Here is a 22163-nt window from a genome sequence, read left to right on the forward strand (position 1 = left end):
TTTGGGTGGCCCTATCCCCATGGTATATATGTGGTCACTAAGGCAGTAATGGCTCCTAGATGTGTCATCTCTATTTAAACTACCTTTTAACACTCAAGTTATATCTCCAAATGCCCTTATCATTCTAATTGGTAAGCAATCCTCCTCATCTATCCAAATCCAAGCAACCCCCTAATCCCTATCAGACTCCTCCCTCCACCACTTGAGACACCCTTATCCATTGTTGTGGATACACCCCTTATATCTTTGCCGCCTTATCACTCATAATACCTTATAGCTCCATACATTGTTCTCCATTGAAAACCTCTCCATTGCACTGACTGTGCTACCATCCTCCTTAGTCACTATGTCAATGGGACACCTTCTGTGCAAAAGAACTGCCAACACAGCTAGCGGCAAACTTTGGCTCTTGAACTGTCCATGGTCAAAGAACCGTCAATCAAAGGCACCATTATTAGTATTCCCAATGGAAAACACACAAGCATACATCATATAGTGGAAGCGATTGAAACCTGAGATCAGCCAAGCAACAAGCTCGTGAAATTACTAACAGGCTGTGGGGTCAACCCTATAAATGTAGTATATTGTTGAAATTATTATATAATACATAAATATATGCAATAATATTATTAAAATTATATATAACATACAATAATAATATAATAAATAGATAAATGAATGAAGAATTTAGAATATAATAAATGACAAATTAGTAAGATTAATTAATTAAGTCTTTAGTATGCTCTAAAGAGTGGCATGTATAAGGGAAATTTGGGGCTTTTATGGATATAAAGGATGACACATATAGTGGAATAAGTAATATGGAGGTATCGAGGTCCAATTGAATCAAATGCACAAGAGCCTCATTAGCTAAATATTTGAATTTTCTTTCTCAATCAACAACACAAGTTGATTTGCTTCTATATCAATGCCAATGGGCATTCAATGAGTACTCAAGAAGCTTGTTGCTTGCTAACGCTAAGTATTGGTCTAGTGATTCTTACATTTTCCACATGAAATGAGTAATATTGGACACACATCTATGATATAAACCTTTAGGGTACCACGTATTTGGCAGATTGATAATATGGTGATAATAATTCATTTTATATTGATTCCTATCAGTTTTCTGAAGGATCCAATATGCATATTGGGACAACAGAAAATACAATATTGACAAAGAAGGCATGCGCTTTTAATAAGGAGAGAAATAGGTTTCTTGAGGAGCTTCGAATCTATTTACAAGGAATTGCATAAATTGTTGAAGCACAACAATACTGTTGGAGACTATAAATCATAGCCAACTCATGAGATTGGGTCAACACTCAAAGAAGCAGCACCTTTAGAAATCTACTCCTCACATTTACAAACATAAAATTAAGCATATCCAAGGTAGAATGGGGCTCTAGGATGTCCTCACAATTACTATCTCTATATTTGATCAAATCTCAGTGTATCCAATTAGTGGAATAACCATTCTCATCAAAAACATATGTAAATATCGCTTTCTGAAACAAGTAACATAGCGATCTATGTACCATAGCAAGATATCACTCTATAAATACTTTGGATTAAGTGAACTGAGACTTTGGCATGAATCTTGTTCATATGCCTGAGAATACATAACCACCATCTTATCCTCGCACAAACTGTTTAAAGAGATGCTATAATCAGAAATTCATTTCTCTGTGTGTAGAAAAACAATTGCTAAATTATAGACTAGCATATTCTCCACTGTTACAACAGACAAGGAAAATATCCTTGGCTTTAGAGATAAAGATACATATGTAATCCTTATTCTTATATCAGATGAAGTTGTGCTCAATATTTATATATTGTTCATGGAATAAGAGATGGAAAGCAAATCAAGAGAAGAGCCAGGAATCATCTCCAAGTCACAAAGAGTAATAAGGACCAGCAAGAACACACGAGATTAAACCATTCTCAAATAAGGAGAAACAAGGGATCGTCACAAATTACAGAAGTAAAACCACAAAGTGGTAGCAGAGATGTGTAAATTTTGGCGAGAAGAGAGAAACCAAGATAATTGTCCCAAATTCTCAAGCCAACCAGAGAAGAGACATCGTGGTGGTGTCAAGGCATAATCTTGCCATCCTATAAAAAATTAGTGAATGTGAGCATAGCAACAGAGAAAAGAACAACAAAAGTATGAAGCACCTAAAAGAGCCAATACAAGAAGAACACGTTATAAATACAAAGATACTAGGGTACAAGGTACTAATGCCAAGGCAAGGAAGCCCTGAAACAAAAAGGTGAATCAATAAAGGAAAGTTAATGCTAAGACAAGGAGACCAAGACATGTATGTTGAAAAAACAAAGTTGAGCACTTGGAAGTCCTTTACATATAGTGTTCCCGGTTGGTTGAGAATACCAATAATTGCAACCCTTCGGTACAACAAATTTATTGTAATCCCCAACTAACAAGTATTAATCACCTGCATTATCCCCACCCCGAAAAAAAAAGTTGTCAGCTTCAAGACGAGCAGCAAAACAAAACGAACTATTGAGAAAAAATCTTCCTAATGGGACGATTGAGAGGATGCCCCTAGAGTAGTCAACGTGATGGTTCGCGATAAGTGTTGTCGGAGAAGCTTCAAATCTCACTCGACAATTAAATGTTTTGACTGTGCTGCCTACTAGATTCTAAGTATCGTCGCTAGAAATTGTGTTGCCGACGAGATGAAGTCATCGGTAGAAACTGTGTAGCCAATAGGTTCATGTTGTCGGAAAAGATTTTGTAGCTGACGGGTAGATTAGGATTGTTTTGTAGCCAACAGACCCCTTCGGGATGGTTAGGCAGAAAGTATTTATACCCCGTCTGGGTACATTGTAAATCATCTTATCAAGCATAATGTAATGTCTCGACATATGCGAATAATAAAAGGAGTACTGTTGTTGCTGTTCGTGTTCATTGTCTGTGTGCGATAATTTATTAATCTATGTGATAACCTCCTCTGAGTCAGACGACGATGCATCATCGGAGGAAGACGAAAGTAGCGATGAGGAAAATAGTAGCAAAAAGGTCCAAGCCCTCCAAAAGGACATGATTCGTATGATGAAGGAATTTAAGAACATGCAGAAAGAACCAAAGGGCAGCGAGCTATGGTGTACGGAGTGTAAGACAGAAGGTCACACCAAAGGGTCCTGTCCAAAGAACCAGTTCTACCATATTTGTCAGATCATGGGACATTCCACAAAAGAATGCCCCTTCAACATGAAAACCAAAGGACCTCAACAGGTGTTCCTGGCGCAGGAGGTTTCCGCGTCTGGAGGGAGTGGGAACACAAGCACGGAGGGTGCCATGTCGGGAGGATATAGAAATAATCGGCGCGGTCAAAACAAAAACAACAACAACGGCAACACCAATAATGGCGGGAGGAGTCGAATTCAGTACGATGTGAATGGCCGACCGATAGTTCAATGCCGTGCATGCAATTTGTGGGGCCACTTCGCTCAAGATTGTACAACGGCGAACACACCAAAATTGTTATGCAGATGGTGCGGACCCCGCGATCATGAAGATGCCAAGTGCCCGAAGTTCGGAGTAAATTTGATCACTGTCAGGACGGACGAAGAGGAGGTTCTAGCAATTACACGAAGGCAAGCAAAAGTGTAACCTGACCCGGCAGAAGATAAGAGGAAATTGAGGGAAGTGCGGGCGGACATTGAAAAGGCATCACAAGCAGAGACATCTCAATTGAAGGACACCACTGGCACCTCGGCAAGGAACTCTGCGAAACAAAACATCGTACGGCAGATCTTACAAACAGAGGTACCAATCAAGATAAGTGACCTTCTCACATTGCCTCAGTTATGAATGGCCATTTCAAATTATACATCGTTTCCGAAAGCAATAGAGGAAACAGGAAGGGATAATAGTGGAACAACGACAACAGACCCAATGCTTCTAGCACTCACAACGGGAAGGCATCTGACGATCATCGAGATGGGGATTTTGGGAAATGTTCTGACAGATACAATTGTCGACAGAGGGTCTGGCATGAATGTTTTATCGGAGGATACCTGGATGAAATTGGGAAAGCCGACGTTGTGGCCACCTACATTCCAGTTGCTCATGGCAGACCAGCACAGGATCAAACTGTTGGGAACCTTGAGGGCGCAATCAGTAACTATTGGAAAGCAACTATTTTTATTGGACTTCGTGGTCATTCCATTGAAAAGAAAAGGATATGATGTTATTCTGGGATGGAATTGGTTGGTGCAAGCAAAAGTAAAACATGATTGGAAACGAAATACCCTATCAATGGAGCGCGGATGCAAAAGATTCATAATTGACCTACATACACAAATGGTAGGTGAGGAGGCAACATCGTCAGATTTAGAAGGTGAAGGCGAAAGTGACGACGAAGGAAAGAGGAGAATGGAACCGGACGAAGGAGTATTGAGACTAAGAGGATCGAATGACGATGACCTAGACTCGGTGAATGGCCTTCTCAACTGGCAAATAGAAGACTACAAACTCTTTTCGAGTTGTAATATGTTAAGGGTTGACGAAGGTGAGAAAAAAGAGGAAAATGAATGTCCGAAGAAATACAGAGAAGCGGAAGGAGGAAAGGCAATTATGGCTAAAGTTGAGGGGAAGAACATACAGTCCAAACCCAGAAAAAAGAAAGATCCCACTGTCCGGTACATGGTGAATAGATCGCACAGAAAGAAAAGAATACACTGCACCATAAAATTAGTTGAAGGGTGCTCACAGCAAGCAAATAATCTAGATGAGTGATGACCGCCGACACAATGGGCCACGAAGGTGATAGAACAGACACAAAGCATGGCATGATAAGCACCTAGAACTGAATAGGTTTCAGCCGAGGCATTTGGTGCTGAAGTATGACCAATGAAATGAAATTAAACTTGGAAAATTTAAGGTTAGATGGTCGAGCCATACCAAATCCGAGAGGTAGGTGACAATGGAGCAATAAAATTGTGGACCTTGGATAGGCAAGAAGTGCCTCAAGCAGTCAACGAGTCGAAGTTGAAGATGTACGATGAAAGGAAGAGCTCGTCGTTGTAGAATGACAAACCCCGACAATCTCCCTCGTTGTCCCAAGTTGGCGAGGTCGGGAGGGAAAATTGAGCAGTTGTACTTTATGTAAAAAAAAAAAAGCAAAAACAAAAAAAGAAAAGAAAAGAAAAAAAAGAAAAAATTCGAAAAAAAAAAAAAAAGAAAGAAAGAAAGAAAGAAAAGGAATGGAAGTGTGCCCATAGGCACACCCACGGACTGCTGCTCCATGGGCAGGTTGTCCCACGAACACCTGTCCCGCGGGCAACTTTCCGTGGGTGGTCCTACGAATACCCGCGGATATCTTATTTTCAAAGGACGTTTGTTGTTTTCCCATGAACATTTTTTAATTTCCACATGTGTTCGTGGTTGTCCCACGGGCGTCTGTTCTTTTCTCCCACGGATATCCTTTGTTCCTGCAGATGTTTTCCATCTCCCCGTGGCTGATTTTCTAGTTCCCGTGGATGCTTTTCTTCTTCTGCGCACTGTTGGTATGATTTTGTCTTGCATTCCATGGGAAGTCTTGAATAGTTCTGATGCGTTGAATGCCCTGGTGAAGCCGAAGACCCATGTTGCGAGCTTTGTGAAATGATTCGGCAAGAAATACTCTACACCAACAGAGCATGCCCATCGATTTAGGGTCTTCAAGGACGCTATCTTCTTCTCCCATCCCACAGCTTTGCGTTTTTTTCCAGGGATACCTGTGGTGGCGTTCTTTTCTCCCGCGGTGGAGGTTTTCTTAAAAATAAAAATAAAAAAAGCGACGACAACTCAAAGATGTTTAGAATGAATAATGTATGATGCTGAGGATAAGGGAAAGATATAAACAGGTAGAAAACACAAGCAGTTGCCATAAAGAGTGTGGAATCAAAAGAAAATGACAAAAATAGTGTGTTCCATGCAGTTTTGTCTAGGTCTCGGGGTGCTAATTTGGTGCCAATAGTGTGCCTCAGGACCCCGTAGAGGCGCTGCCCCTCAACCCCATTGGGGGCAATGCCCCCTAGACCCCCAGTCACTACGATTATCAGTCTTGGGAAGTGTGACCAGTTGATGAGACCTGGAGCTGCTGCAAGCATGGAGTGTTTATGTGCTAGAGGCACTTGGAGTGGGTGTTGGACGTGAGGTTGTCTTGTGGATGCACAGAGAGCTCAGGAGGAGTTGATCATCTAGTTGAAGGCAGTTCAGCGACACTTGGCTCAGGGTACCCAAGAGTTGGAAGCAGAGAAAGTAGCACAAGTGGCTATCAAGGTCAGCTAGATTAAGGAGAGAGTATTGTGTTAGCAGAGGCTATAGATGCAACGTGGGTTAGGGACTAGTTTGGTGCACGCACGGGATGAATGTGAAGGGGATGTGACAGAAGCAAATCTATCTTGTTGTCATTAGTCAATTAATGTATTTTGTTTGTTAATTTGTCTGGGATATTTTGTAATTGTTGTCCAAAGACGACTTTTTCTTTTGGGGGGGATGATGTCGTCGGTAGAAATTGTGTTTCCGACGGGATGATGTCGTCGGTAGAAATTGTGTAGCCGACAGGTTCATGTTGTCAGAAAATATTTTGTAGTCGACAGGTAGATTAGGATTGTTTTGTAGCCGACGGACCCCTTCAGGAAGGTTCGGCAGAAAGTATTTATACCCTGTCTGGGTACATTGTAAATCATCTTATCAAGCATAATGTAATGTCTCGGCATATGCGAATAATAAAAGGAGTACTGTTGTTGCTGTTCGTGTTCATTGTCTGTGTGCAATAATTTAATTAATCTATGCAGTAAACACTAAGCACATCTATTTGATCTTATTCTAATGTTGCCAATTTCCCCTCTTTCTCTACTCATATAGACTTTTCATGTCTTAGCTCGGGCTCCAACTCTTGTAAACCAGTCTTCAAAATAACTCGTTCCCCTTCTGTCTTAGTGGTTTCCTAGTTGGCTTTCTGGAGCTCCATAAAAGTGGTAGGGAATGTCTCCTCCATCAATAAGAGGATACCCATCATAGCTAGGGCTCCTGTGTGGGTCTGTAGGATTTTTAATGCTCTCTATTCTTGTACACAGTCTTCCATCTCATTGCTTGGCCACCCTTGTTCTATAAGGAGCTCCCTGAAATCATTAGGGTACCTTTCCTTAATGAACTGTAGCAATACCTCAGATGCCAAATTTATCGATCCCATGTCCAACTCCTTTACCTGATTGATCATGTCCCATGTACCACATGTCATGGCCTCCAATTCTGTGAAGAATTGTTGTGCCGAGTTTGTAAATTGTTGAATATGGCTATTTGTGTTGCCACCTCCTTTAGTGGCTCCAACATCCAACTCCCTCATGTGTTGTTTTTCTACCTCCATTCCCCAAATCTCTAATTGGTGGGTTGGTTGCTCATGTTGTCCTGTCATGAGTGTGGGCAAAGACAGGGGTATGTCCAACCCCATCTAAAATTTGGCCAACAAACTATCATCCTCAACATCCATTACAATTATGTGCTCCCCTTGATCTCCACCTATAAGAGTGACTATGGAAGAGACTATCAATGTAGAAGTAACAATGGTGGATGATGTACTAATCGGAGCAGTGGTGCTATTATTGGTGTATCTATGAGCACAATAGGTTGTGTTGTCTCTACTCCCTGTGAAGTGGTAATCTTGATCATATGGGCCCCCTTCTTGTGTGATCTAAGGTGCAATACTTTAGCGTACACTATCTTCTCCATAGAATGTGCTACTGATGATAGCTGAGATGGAGTAAATTCTATTCTCTTTGAGCCCCTATCTGAAAAAGGTGTACTCCAACTCCCATGCCAGTCGTACTTCCAAGTGCCATCCCAAATGTCACAACTATTGTAATGTCGGATGTACAAATGGGTGGTGTATTGTCAACTGCACGAGTTGTACCTATTGTCATGTCGACTTCTGTGGTTAGTGCCATAGTACTCCTAGCTCCAAGAGCAACACCCACCAAGTGTTCAACTACCAAATCCCCTGCCAAGTGCTCCATTGCCAAGTCTTGTGCCAAATCCATTGCCAAGTCTTGTGCCAAATCTATTGCCAAGCTATAATGCCTTGCCAAGGGATCCAAAAGAATTAACCTAAAGTTTTACTAAGTTTGCCAAACATTTTTTTTTTAAAACAACAAAGAATAACATACACATCAAACATAAAGTAGCGGAAGCAATAACATACAATCATCTATAAGCATACATAATAGGTTACATTCCTTAAGGATCCCAAGATGTTGAGTCACATTTAAATTTTAATTAATACTAAGTCTAATAAATATCACATCCATATGAAAGAATAATTAAAAGTCCAAAGTCCATTTAAATAATATACATTTGTTCCGAATGCCTCTCGGCAAATGAAATCGAAATGCTCAATCATCCATTGTACATGTCACAGGGTTGAAAGGCTAAAAGAATATACATATATATAAATAGAACTACATCATCCTCCTCGGATCCATGAGACAAAGTACAATACAATAAATGAAAGCATCCATCATAAGATATAACAATCTATCATAATGATACACAGATAGAATAAAAAGGAAATGCAAACAAGGAAGCTCGAGCCACAATGACCACGGACAGATCTAAATGGTAAGAGTAAAAAGCACTACCACCCAACCGCGTGGAACCTAAATGGCCCACTCCCACCACGCTGACGAGATAGTCTCAAGTCCCAAGTAGGATAACAAACCAAATATCAAAAGTACACTCTAAGTCCAGGAAACCCTAAAAGCAATCTAACTCAAAGGTTCTAAGATAGATCGACAGCTAATTCCGAAAGGCAGACAAAGACATGTAGGAAACCTACTATGTAAGCGAGCAAGTGTCATTGCACGAATCACGCTAGAGTTACCCTAGCATTCTCTCAGGACTGCGGCCCCCTAGTGATCCCTATGCGGCCACTAGTATCCTCTCATACTGATAAGGCATACTACGGATGCAAGGTTCCAACCAAGCGTTCTCTCTACTCTCATCCTAGTCTGTACTAGCACTCGAGGCATAGGCGAGAACATACAAACTCTTATTAGGTTAATTTTATTCCCATTTAGTGTAGTGTTTTCACTTATTAAACAACTTACAATGGGTTACCCTGGGAACTACTTAGGGCCCGGGCCCCATTGCAAACCACTTCCCAACATTACATATAGATAACCTACCCTAGGCTCATGAAATCACAAATCAAAGAATCATATAAAATCACCTCAGTCCTCTACAAGTGACTAGAATGCATCAAAAAATAATTAACAATAATCACATCAGTTCTCTACAAGCAACTGGAAAGCATCCCAAAAATACTGATCGAAGACTCAAAATGGTTAAGTCAAATATCTCATAACAATTACCTCAATTTCACACATGAACACTGAAAAGCAATAATGAACAGTAAATACAAACATATCATAAAGTAGACCATCACATTACCATGGTTGGGTTTTAAAAAAGATCGAGATCAAACATCATCATGACATCACATACACAGGACTCTCGAGCCTCTGGTAACATCCTAAGACTGGTCAAAGCTAGGTCAACCCCAAAACCCCAAAGCATAGACAGTACATAGAAAGCATAATAGTCTCACAGTTCGGTTTGATTTTAAAAACATACAGTTTCAGTTACAGTAAGGTCTTCAATTCTTGTTTCAGTATAAATTTTCAAGTAGATAAGAATTACAGTTCTACCCTTGCAATTAAACCCATTCTCGTTCTTATAATTAAATTATAACATGGCTTAAAAGTAATAATAATAATTTATTAAATTATAATAATAATTGATTATTAAATAAAAATACTCCCAATTCTTAGGTAAAAGCCTACAAAGCAACGATAACTTGCGAGCCTCTCATGTGGGATGTCTTGGGTTCAAATCTACCTTCGTTTAACATATAATAATACTTAATTTCAACAAATAATAATAATAAATCTAGGCTTCAGCCGTTTACCAATCAAAAAAAAAAAAACTCCCAATTCCATTAATAATCAAATTTATAAATAATAAATATAATTAACATTATTAATTGATATTTATCATTAATTCAAATTATTCCCTTAATCATTTACATTACTAAATTAATAGTTATTAATTAATTAATAATCAAAACTATTAACAAAATTCTCTAATAATATGTATTAATCATTAATTAATCTAGTAATTAGTAATAAAATTATAAATAAATTTATTTTTAATAATAATTAATTTTTTTAATTAATAATATTCACTAATCATTAATTAATTAAATAATTAATAATAAAATTATTAATTAAAAATTATTAATAATTAATAAATTAAAAAAAAACCAAATTTAATTTAATTATATTAAAAAAATAATTTGAAAAAAAACAATTTACAACATATACTATACATGCGATTTAATAATCACAGGTCCCTTTAAAAGGGACAGCCGCCTAGCGGCCCGCTGCCTAAGGCAGCTGCTACCTCGTCAGCCAAGGTGGCACAAGGGTGGGGTAAAACCCCCCTCCAAAAATTATTACATTTATTTTATAGTTTAAATAATATTTTTAAAAGAATGTCTTTTTTCAATAATTCTATTTTATGAAATTTTATAAAATATATATATATAAAAAAAAATTTAAAAGAAGACAATAACACCACCCCCCCCCCCCCCCCTTTTAAATTATTTTAAAATTATTTTTTTTTATAAACATTTGCAATCCTAGCCTAATAGGAAAACTTCGATTAACCATTTGAATTTCTAAATTTAAAATTTTCTCAGGTTTTCACAATCCATTTTAACATGAGTTTGTTTCTGGATTCAATTGTGTGTGTAATTTTTAGCATCAACGTTTCGGATCACACTCTGTAATTTTTAGCATTTTATTCTTGCATTTCTCTCATCCTAATGAGGGATCATAGAGTGTGATCCGAAACATTGATGCTAAAAATTACACACACAATCGAATCCAGAAACAAACTCATGCTATAAAAAATTTCTTTTTTTAAATCTCCAACCCTCCTCAGTTTAATATCTAAATTGCAAAATTACTGCACGAGGTTTTCTAAGATATTTTATTCTCTACGTATACAGAAGAATTATCATGCATACTAGAAATCCACAAAATTGCAAGCACCCGTCACAAGAAATATTCAGATAACCATTCAATGGTCACGATGAAGACAGGAAGGAAAGAGCATAAAAATTTTAGTGAATAATCACAAGCATCTACTGGACACTGATGCTAATCGCTATGCCCAAGAAAATTGAAGAGAAATCCCTCCTCACAGAACTTTCTTTCTAAAAATTCCTTCCTCTTCCAAAATTCATTGTCCCTCGAAAATGAACCCCCAAGTTGGGATATGGAGTTCTCTACTAAAATCAGGGCACTAATTGTGTGATCACTGAGAGAACTCTATGCTCACCAGACTTGAACTCTTTATTACCTTTTCTTTATCTTTTCTTTTTCTTTCCCATGCACGTTTATTGAATTATAAAATAGCTTTATTTAATTTTTACTTGACTTCTCTTTTCAATTAATTTATTAAATTTTATCTCATGCACGAACCATGCAATCATATATCTTTTAATAAATTAATTTATTTTTCACTTTTTAATTAATTTGTTATATTTTAATCACATGCGTACTTTATGCAATTTAAAAACTCTTAATAACTTAATATCTTTTCATGCATAATTTATTTTCGAAACGTTAATTGAATATTTATTAACTCAAATAATAATAGTATTTAGCATTTATTTAAAAATGAACTCTAAATATATTAAATTAAATAAATATTATCACGATCTAAAATTATACTTACCACTTTCAACTTTAAATTTAATTTTTTTTATTTAATTAATTTTCCAATTAATTAAATATAATTAAATATTAAAATATCATATTAATTTTCCATTAAATTAAATCATTAATTTAATAATTTAATTTGACTTAATTAATAGAAAAATCACCAAAGACTCATAAAACAAAATACAAAAATCCATTATAAAAAACCACATACAAAATCAAACTAAAGGGTTATAATCACGAATTAACGTCATTTGACGCATTCGGAAGGTAATCGACTCAGATACTTGTCCTAATTTTTCTAAGACAAATGGCTTAAAGGTTTAGGATTTGAACTTAAGAATTTATCTCCCCTCTTACCATTGAGATAATGCGATAGGGTACGCTTATCCTAGCAATTCAGGCAAGTCGATACCCAGTACCTACAACCTGCATAAAATCCACGCATGTACAAACACAATACTCTAAGCTAAATAGGCAATGGCAGGAAGTGGTGCATCATGTAGATCCCGACTAGCAGGTGACTACGACTCCCTTAACCACATCAAAGACACCATACATAAAGAAAACATACATGCACACCATATACATGTAGTATGGGGTAAGTATCCATAAGAAGACACATAATAATCCATCTAACTAATCATCATCAATAACTAAAAATATTGTAATAATCATCATGCATACATGACGTATAAAGTACCAAGTAATCTCATCATATATCAACTGAATCTGAAACAATATCTGATAATTCCTAAACAATGCTACTGATAATCAAGCATAAAACTGGCCTAAAAGAGTTCGGCAATGATAACAGAAATGCAAACTAGGGGCAGGCACTACACAAGCCTTGTGTCAAATCCACTACCAAGTCCTATGCCAAATCCACTACCAACCTTTTGGTGTACAACCTGTATGTGTGCATCCAATTCCTTCCATATCATCTCTATGTCTCCCAAGGTATCACCTTCAACCACCTCCAGCATTCTTTGTTACAGGTCTAGGTAAAGGCCCTTTGAATGCATGCACAAACTCAATGTCCTCTGATGTTTCCAATGTGACATATATGGCATCTTCCTCTTCGGTGCAGAAGGGTTCTATCCTGAATTCCTCCTCCTTTGAGTTGGAAGAGGTATCATGTCCTCAGAGCTCCCATCTTCCTCTTCACCAGTGCTACATTGTTGGCTGAAGTTTCTTGTCTCACCTTCTTCTTCCAAGCTTCAAAGTCCCCTGCTAAGCATGTATCTAAGTGTAACCAGCAGCTCATTGTAGGCTTGTATGGTTCCACTCAACTAACTGGAATGAAGGTGCCGTAGCACTCTGACACCACTTGTGTGCAAAGTGCATCCAAAAACAGAGCTATTGCATAGCAAGGCATGTAAAATGTTTTGTGTTTGAGTTGCAAGAACTCTTTTATCCTATCTGAATAAAGTTGTGCCCAGTTGTATATCATACCAGTATTCAAGCCATACGTCTACAACAACATCCATATGACAATATCTGAAGTTCAATGTCACCCTATAAGCTTACTTTTTACCAAGTCTACTATACACCTCCATTCCAAGTTGGCTATGAATGCTTTCTTCAAACCCCTGCAATTATTTTCATTCCATATGCTTTTCATTGTTTTTGAGTTAGGTCTTCCCTACATATAAGTTGGAGCAACTTTTTCTTGTCCTCTATAGTCATTTTAGAAAGTGGCTTTGTCCTCAGGTGCCCTTTATTTAGTACCCAAAATACTTTGTTGAATCCTTATGGGGAATAACACACTGTGACAGTGTGCTGCAAATACTTGTATGTCTTTATATCATATCCATAGAACATGGTAAGTAAGCCAAGTTTGGATTCTTTTAAATCAAACAAAGGCATGAAAATCATTTTATCTACCTTGGCTTTGCGCAATGTAGCCTTTAATGTGTTGGGTGGATGTTTTTCAACAAATAATTTATTTAAAATTCAATTGCAAAATAGGTAGACCAGCCACAACATATGAGACAGAGTTTGTCCTACCTTTAAGGTAAGGCTCCCCCTTCTCATTGTTCCTTGAATCAACTCAAGGTAAGCAAGAAGTTAAGAGATTTTTGAAAGGGTGTTACTAATATTCTTTCCTTTTAACTTTCAGAAAAGAATCCACTTACCTACGAAGCGAGTAATGGGCAAGATAAAATCTCTAACTACACTTTTATCTGATAGCAAGAAACGGTGATACTGATAAACCAATACCAACTCAAAGGCTGATTGAAAGCTTACCTGTTTGGATCTAAGTCTTGTTTTAATCTATTCTATAAGAATAACCTCTACCACTGGGGCACAAAGACTTCAGAAAGTAGGGAATTTTAATTATTTTTGTGAATTGAGAAGTTAATATAAGCTACAGTCAAAGCTTCTAGTCAATGTATCACCACAATCACTCTCAATCAAAGCTTCAATTTCACTTGCTTCTTAACACTTTTATACTCAATTATTTAAACACACAACAATAACATGAATTAAAGATAACAAATGAAAACTACAGTTAAAGCTTCCAATTTGTACTATCACAATTGTACTCAATCAAAGTTTCAACTCCACTCGCTTCTTTGTATTCAATTTTCATCAAAATAAAACTACACAAGCAAAGTTATTCTTGCACAATTTTTCAGAGCTCTCATGCATATAGTAAAAGATGGTTTTTACAATGAGAGAGATACTCCTTTTATAAGAAAAGAACTAAGAAAGGGGAGGAAAAAGTGGAAGCAACTCAACCAACTTTGACTTAGTCTAACTAGGAAAGAAGAATTATTGGATTACATGTCTAAAGGACATGTACTTGGATTACATGTGATTGCATCACATGCATTTGAGTTACATACGATTGGATTACATGCAATCCATCTTCTGCATCTACAAAGAAGAAAACTACATTTGGAGAAAAGTTGAAGAGGATGTTGAAACTGTTGATTTTGAATGAATCGATCTTGTTGACTATCAGCAAAAGCCTTGTCCTTCATAATCATTGGGGGATCAGCAATCCTGTATTTTGCACTACTGTAAATTCATCTAGTTGTCATTTGAAAACTTGTAATCAAGCTTTTTCTCATTCAAATTGTCGTGAATTCTCCTTTGTAGATTGGCACATTTTGGAGTCTCTAACACTTTGAAAACCTTCTCAGTGGTGTCAGGATATAAACTCAAAACAGCTTTCCCACCAACATCTTCAAATGATTCTTCTCTTCTCTATTTTTTTTATTAAAAAAATCAAAGTGCTTTGGCGCATTCCCATATGAATTCAAGTTCTAGGCCAACCATTGGGAAAGTGGAGACCAAATGAATTATTGCTTCCTTGGATCCGATGCATATCTTCTTGACAAGATGTCTCTATTCTTTGAGGAAATTCTGATATATCTTGAAGAGTGTGCCACAACATGAAGATAACATACTCTAATGAGATTCGATCCATGAAAACTTTGGGATTTCAGTTACATGATGGACCCATGAGGCATGAGTGCTCAAAGTATGGATTACATACTTATTGAACACCTTTGATGGTTGGAAATGAACAAAAGAACATGTATTTTGGGCAAAAATAGCCAAAATCGGGTTTAAGATGGTGAATTGCATGTGGGCAAAATGAGGCTTTTGCTTTGGGTGACCAAGAATGCAAGTTGGATGCATATTGAAACATGGAAAATGACAACTTTGGTGTTTAAAAGTGTGACCTTTTACCAAAATCGGGTTCTCTAGAGGTAATTACATGTAGTAATTATTTGAAGTAAACATCTAATTGGGTTTGGAGGATGTAATTACATGTGTTGGAAAATGGATGAAATATGTATTGACATGAGAATATGAGAGGTGAAAGGATGTGGATGCACTTACATTCTTGGAAAGGAATCTTCAACTTACTTCTAAAAAAAGAAACCAAAACAAGTAATTAAACAAACAAGAAAACTAAGTACAAAACAAAAACACACCTATTGCTATTGACTCGAACATACAACTACCAGATGTTCTTCTACATTCAATTTCGTTTTTGGAGTTTGGGAGAGTTTTAACATTTGCAAATGAAAAGATTTATCAATTATTTAAAGAAAAATTGCAAAAGATATGGCATGTCGTTGAACAAATGGAAATGGATGAGCCAAATAATGCAAAATAATAGCAAAGCAAGAAACAAATACAAGGAAAGTTGAAAACTTCTACTTACTTGGAGCTCAATGAGCCAGAAATAGAAGAAAGAGAAGTTGAAATGAACGAGTCTTCTCCACAATTGGGAACTCCAAGTGCAAATGCATGCAACAACTTAATGGATTTTGACCAATTAAAAGTTGCAAATGGCAATCTCCTTTGCTCATATACTTGGGTGCTTTTGCATATATAAGACAAAAATGCAAGTTACAAACCCATTTAATGAAATGTTTTTGCATAAAACTTGTGCTTAGGACGTTTTTCGGGAAAAATGTGCTCTTCAAATGCTAAAATCTGGGTCGTTTTTAGAGTTCTTGCTGAAAAACATGATTCGCAAATGCCAAAATATGCGTTCAAATGCAAAAATACCCCTTCCTTGATGAATCATTTGGGCTGGAAAGGCATTTTTCTCAGCATTTTTGGTCAAAAAGTGTCCTTTAGATGCATATACATGAGGCATTTTTGGCTTAAGAATGCAAAAACACGTTTCCCAATATCATTTACATGCATGCATTTAGCAAAACGCCTCTCAATGTGCTATTGCATGTGTTATTTCTCTTTCAAATACCCTCCATATGCAAGTTTGAGTCAAATCAGACTCTACAATGGCAATAGCATGTAAAGTTTGGAGAGAAATGCATGTCTTTGGTGCAAATCGCACTCTCCTAACCTCATTACATATTTAAAATATGTAATAGATGTCATGCCTTGGTCATTTTTGGCTTGGGAGTGCCAAAAAAGGGTCTTAAAGAGTCATTAGATGTGCATGTAATGCAAAATTGCACTCTCCAACACCCATTACATGTTACATGTTTGGCTGGAAATGCATTTTACATGTAAATCGGACTCTTGGAAGTCCATTGCATATTTTAAAATGCAATTTTTTATTTTCTCAAGTCCACAACATGGCTTCCTAGAGAAAATCGCACTCTCCAAGGGCTATTACATGTAAAGTTGTTTGCATGTAGATGGGAGTTTTAATGTATATGGACTCTTAGAAGTCCATTACATATTTAAAATATGCATTTTCAAGCCAAAATCGGATTCCACAAATGCATTTGCATGAAAACATGTAAAAAAGACATGTAGTTGAGTTGCACAACTTAAGTGACCAATTTAGCACATGTCTAATTGATTATTGAGTTAATATCACTTAGAGAGGTCAAAAATAATATTTACACTATATAGTTTATATATCATGTGCAAATATTAATATAAAACATAAACTAAAACTCAACATTAAATTAGAACTATATAGTGATCAAGTCACTTAAGTGAAAAATTAAAAAGCAACTCAACATCAAAATATAACATAAAGTGCACTATAGTGACTTAAGTGATAAAGTAACTTTAAAACATAACATAAAGTCATTTTATGTTATATATTTTTTCAAAAAGTGAATGTCAACATTAAAATATAACATTGATATTTTAAATATGCAATTGTGCCTTGAGAGTCCACTTTTTGGGTACTTAAATGGTCATATCTTTTGACTGCCAAGTCAGATTAAGCCCTAAGATATACCAAATTGAAGGGAAAATCAAATGCAAGAGATTGGATGAAACCAAAAGACTAAAAGCAACTAAACACACACTCGAAAATGCAAAAAAGGGCGTTGAAGGTTTCAAAAATCAAGCATAAGCCTAATAAAATGAAAAATGAAAAGAACTTGATGAAAACCTTTAGTAAAAGGGTTCATTATGTGAATTGGGGTCGATTGCTTTATCAATGTTTACCAATTGAATAATGAATTGTCTCACAGAAATGCAAGACTATGTTAAAATAGTTCTATACTATTACCTACATTTTGTGGTAACAAAATGCAGGACAACATAATGGATGATTGTCGTTCATGCCTTCTCACCATCCTTCACATTTGCTTCTAGAGATACTTTTAATTATGACATTCCCTATAGTTATCCCTCCATCCTTGTCTTTGCCCTTGCTCTTCTTTTTTCTACAAGCCATGATGTGTTTTGATTGTAACAATTTTTCCCTTTCAACCTTATAACTAATGGCAAAGGTGCCCCTTTTAGTGTTTCCCAAAACTTGTTTTCACCATATTGTATAGTTCCTTTAATTCATTGTCTAAGCTTTGGATTTTTTCCCTGCAACCTCTCGAACTTCTCGTGCCAACAATACTTGATGTTGGACATACAAACTATACTCTGCCACATTGCCTCCCAGGGTAACTCCTTACCGTATAGACTATATGTCATATGCCCCTTGCTCTATGTTGTTTGTATGCCATACAAACCCTCCTTTGTTTGTATGTTGTACGACTTTGTATGCACTTTATGTTCCACCTCATGCCTTGCCCGTACAACATACGGTTCTGCACAATAGCTACCACTTTATATCTACACATGTTATGGTCATACACATGGCTCCTCTTGTTCTATTTGTGCATCATACAACTTCCTCCCCTCTTCGTTGTTTTCGAGTGCATCATACGGGTTGTTTTTCTATCATACAAGCATCTAGAGTTTCTACTCCTTCCTTCCACTTGACTGTACAACTGGCTTCTTGTTTCTCATACGATTGGGCATGTGGTTTGCACTATGTTTCTTCCCTCCCTCGTGTCTCTGATTTGTCTCCTTCTTGGATTAGTTTGGCCAAAGGGTCTTTTATTGTCTTTACTTAGGGTTAGGTTCCCACAAGTAGCTTTACAAAGTAATAAATTTGGCTTCTCACTTGTTTCCCCTTTAATTCTTTTAACTTTAATTTTGCTCAAATAAAATCCCTTAAAGTCCTCATACCTTTTGGCTTAAAAGTTACTTGGTGTTGTTTCTCTTTTGCATATTCTCCTTTTTTATAGCCTTTTCCTTTCCGTTGTATAATGACCAAATGTCTAGAAATGCTTTAAAATTTCCTATAGATATCTTGTCAAAGATGTGGAGTATAATCCTCTAGAAGGTGGCAAGGGTATTGCACAAGCCAAATGACATCTTGTGATAAGCACACACCCCATCTTCTACCATGAAAGTTGTTTTCAATTGATCCTCCTCCACAATACCGATCTAGTTGTAGCAAAAAAACATGACCATAAACAAATGCATCTCATGCCCAGACACCTCCTCCAATATATTGATGAATCAAATCGACAATGTATCTTTGATTGTGACCACATTGAGCCACCGGAAATCTACACAAATCCTGATCTAATTGGCTTCCTTTTTTATTGAGATGATGATTGGTGACACCCACTCGCTTGTCTGAACTTTAAAAATAAGTCCAGCATCCAACATCTTTTTGATTTCTTCTTGCACCTTTACAGCATACTTCTTGTTCATACGATACAACATCTTCTGTATTGGCGTTGCTCCTGGGACCAAGGGTATTCTGTGTACGCACAACTTTGGTGGCACACCATTCAAGTCTTTATATGTCTATACGAGTATATCTTTATATTCCAAAATGATTTAAAATGCAACTACTTTCAGTATGGGTCCCACCCATCTCTAATCAGGATCACCTTTGGATCTTTCACTTTTCTCAAGTTTATTTTTCGATACTTGGTTCCTTATATTTTACTTCCTCATCTTTCCTAAATTGATGAGCAAGGATATGACCCCTTCCTTTTACTCCTTGTCTATCGGGTATGTATCCCCATCAATCTATCAACCTCTATTTATGTTATTTCCAGCATGTGTCAACTAGAGTGGAATACTTCATAGTCCTCCATCTACCAATGGAACAACTTGTTAAGCGAGTTGATTTCATCTATCGAGTAGCTCCCTAATTTTAGTATGTCGTCATCATCTAACTTTGTACCTAAGATCTCGTCATACTCCCTTCCTCGAACTTGGAATCAAATGCCTACTATTGGCTTATTGTTTGGCTTCGGGGTTCGGTGATGTATTTCTTCCCTTCACTCTCAATGTATAGTGTGTTCTATTTCTAGTTATGATTGGCTTTTGCTATGATGAGCCAACCTCTGTCACGTAGGGCATCATACCCCTTCTAAAGAGTAATGACCACAAAGTCAAGGAAAATATTGTTGCATTCCCACAATTAGTTTTTGAGCTATGAGCATCCCAAGTAGCTTATACCATGTTGGTCTGCTCCTACCGAATGGAATGTTGGCGACCAAAGTGTCAATTTGTCACGTGCCTTCCACTAGGAGTAAATTTACCCCAGAATCCTCCATTCACAATGGTATTGGTAAGTGTGTGACCCATGATCTCAATTTCTACTACTGCAGGGGTCCTTCCTACCCCAACTGTGAGCAACATTGGGTCGATAAGTATGGAGTTCTCTTGGGTATTTCTCCTTTCAGCCTTCGCCATTTGTGTTCTTGTCCATTTCTTAGCCTCCATTGGTGTCCTCCATGTTAGTGATTGCCACTTTCAATAGCAACAATGTTTCTAGTAGGTTTGTCATCTGTACAATGGCTTGCAACATCTATTTTATGATATTAGCCTCAAAAGCTGACCGAGACAAGGCATGTGTCCTCATGGGTTTGTCTGTGTTCTCTTTCCATTGTCATTTGTATTTGTATTTCTCTTCTAGCTTTCTTTAACCTTTTCTTCTCCATGTACGGCTATGGGTACATGGCATTCTTGGTTTGGGACCTAGCGAATACCATAACTTCCTCTGTTGGATTTGTTACTTTTATCATGTTCATGAGCTTTCCCTTGGCCAGTTAGCATCTTTGTGGTTCCTTGGTCCATACCAACTACAAATAATATGTCTACCACCTTGCTAGCTTTGACATTCCTGTGCAAAGTGCCTTGATTCACTACATCTTTCGAATTCTATCATCGGTCACCCATTCATGTCGTACTTGATGCAGCTTTGTGGTGTGTCATTGTTGTAGTAGTTGTTATCGACCCCACGCCTATTGTTCCACTAGCATCCTATGGAGGCATTTGAGATCATAGTTCTAGATGGTGTGTAAGGCACGGCCACTTGTTCAACTATTAGTAATTCTGTGCTCCTTACTTTTAGATTGTACAAGCCCTCCTTTAGAGAGTGTCCTAGTACAATATAAATACCTCATGAGGTCGTAGTTCTAGATGGTGTGTAAGGCACAGTCGCTTGTTCAACTATTAGTACTTGTGTGCTCCTTACTTTTAGATTGTACAAGCCCTCCTTTAGAGAGTGTCCTAGTACAATATAAATACCTCATAATGATTTCTTGATGACAATTGGCTATGGTATGTCCTTTGCTCTTTCACTCGATATACCACATTTGCTTGTTATCTTTTGTCTCTTATTCCACCCTCATTTCCTTCATCATCGTCATCATGTCCTTAACGGACTTCCTTAACTGTTCGTGACTCTACATCATTGCCACCATCTGAGATGTCATCATCACTTACCCTCTTTTTACCTTGCAATGTCTTATTCTCACTTTCAATATCCATTGCCCTTCATCCCTCTCTGTACAAGGATGGTAGTACTAGCTTCATCGTCTTTCTGATAAACAGTCTCAACCCCTCTATGAACCATCTCTTCTATAGGCCATCTACAGTTGACTCTCTGGTTTACTGATTAGTTCTTCCAACCTACAATGGTAGGCTCGAACTGTCTTCTTCTTCCCTTGATGAGTATTATAAATTTATGCTACTCCCTCATCATCATGGTGAAGTAGTCTAAATTCCTTTTCAAAGGCATTCTTTAATCTATTTCATGTTGACTTGTTTGCCACCTCAAAGTCTATATACCAATCAATTATTATACCTCTGGGGTGGTTGGGAATGCCTTGAGCAAGTATTCTTCATCATTATGGTTGTTGGCTTCCCATATGGATACACATATTTTGCAGTGATGAGCAGGATCCTTGGATCCATCACCACTAAATCTAGGGAGCTTTTATTTGTCCAGAATGTTCATTGTTTGCTTCCATGTGGCACTCTGTGTGTTGGTAGATTCCAGTGGGTCGGTTTGTTCTTCATGCCCTTGTGCCTATCCTGCACTCCCAAGATCGCGCAAATCCCCTTCCCTTCCACCACCGTCATATTTGTGTTGATAGTGTGGATAGTCCCCTCTATTGGGAGTCTCTAATTGTGTTTCCTCTGTCCTTGACTCTGATGTGGCAAGAAATCCTATGCCTCTTAGAGTGCTCTCAAAGAGATCCACCATGTCCCCATCAAGTTCCTTTTCTTTTTCATTGTCCACTAGATGTTCTAATGCTTCCAATGGTGGAGAGCTTCTCTCCTCACTATCTCCCGCTTGTGTCCATGAGATGACCAGG

The 22163-nt window shown here is 37.3% G+C and overlaps 1 protein-coding gene across 2 annotated transcripts in view; it reads right to left on the minus strand.

Annotated features, from left to right (window-relative positions):
• Positions 1-22163, minus strand: part of AARE (acylaminoacyl-peptidase-like protein) — a 250733-nt gene that overhangs the window by 55972 nt on the left and 172598 nt on the right. The window lies entirely within an intron of this gene.

Source organism: Cupressus sempervirens, chromosome 2, assembly GCF_028749045.1.
Source record: "Cupressus sempervirens isolate cs-2001-9-10 chromosome 2, ASM2874904v1, whole genome shotgun sequence".
Lineage (NCBI taxonomy): Eukaryota > Viridiplantae > Streptophyta > Pinopsida > Cupressales > Cupressaceae > Cupressus > Cupressus sempervirens.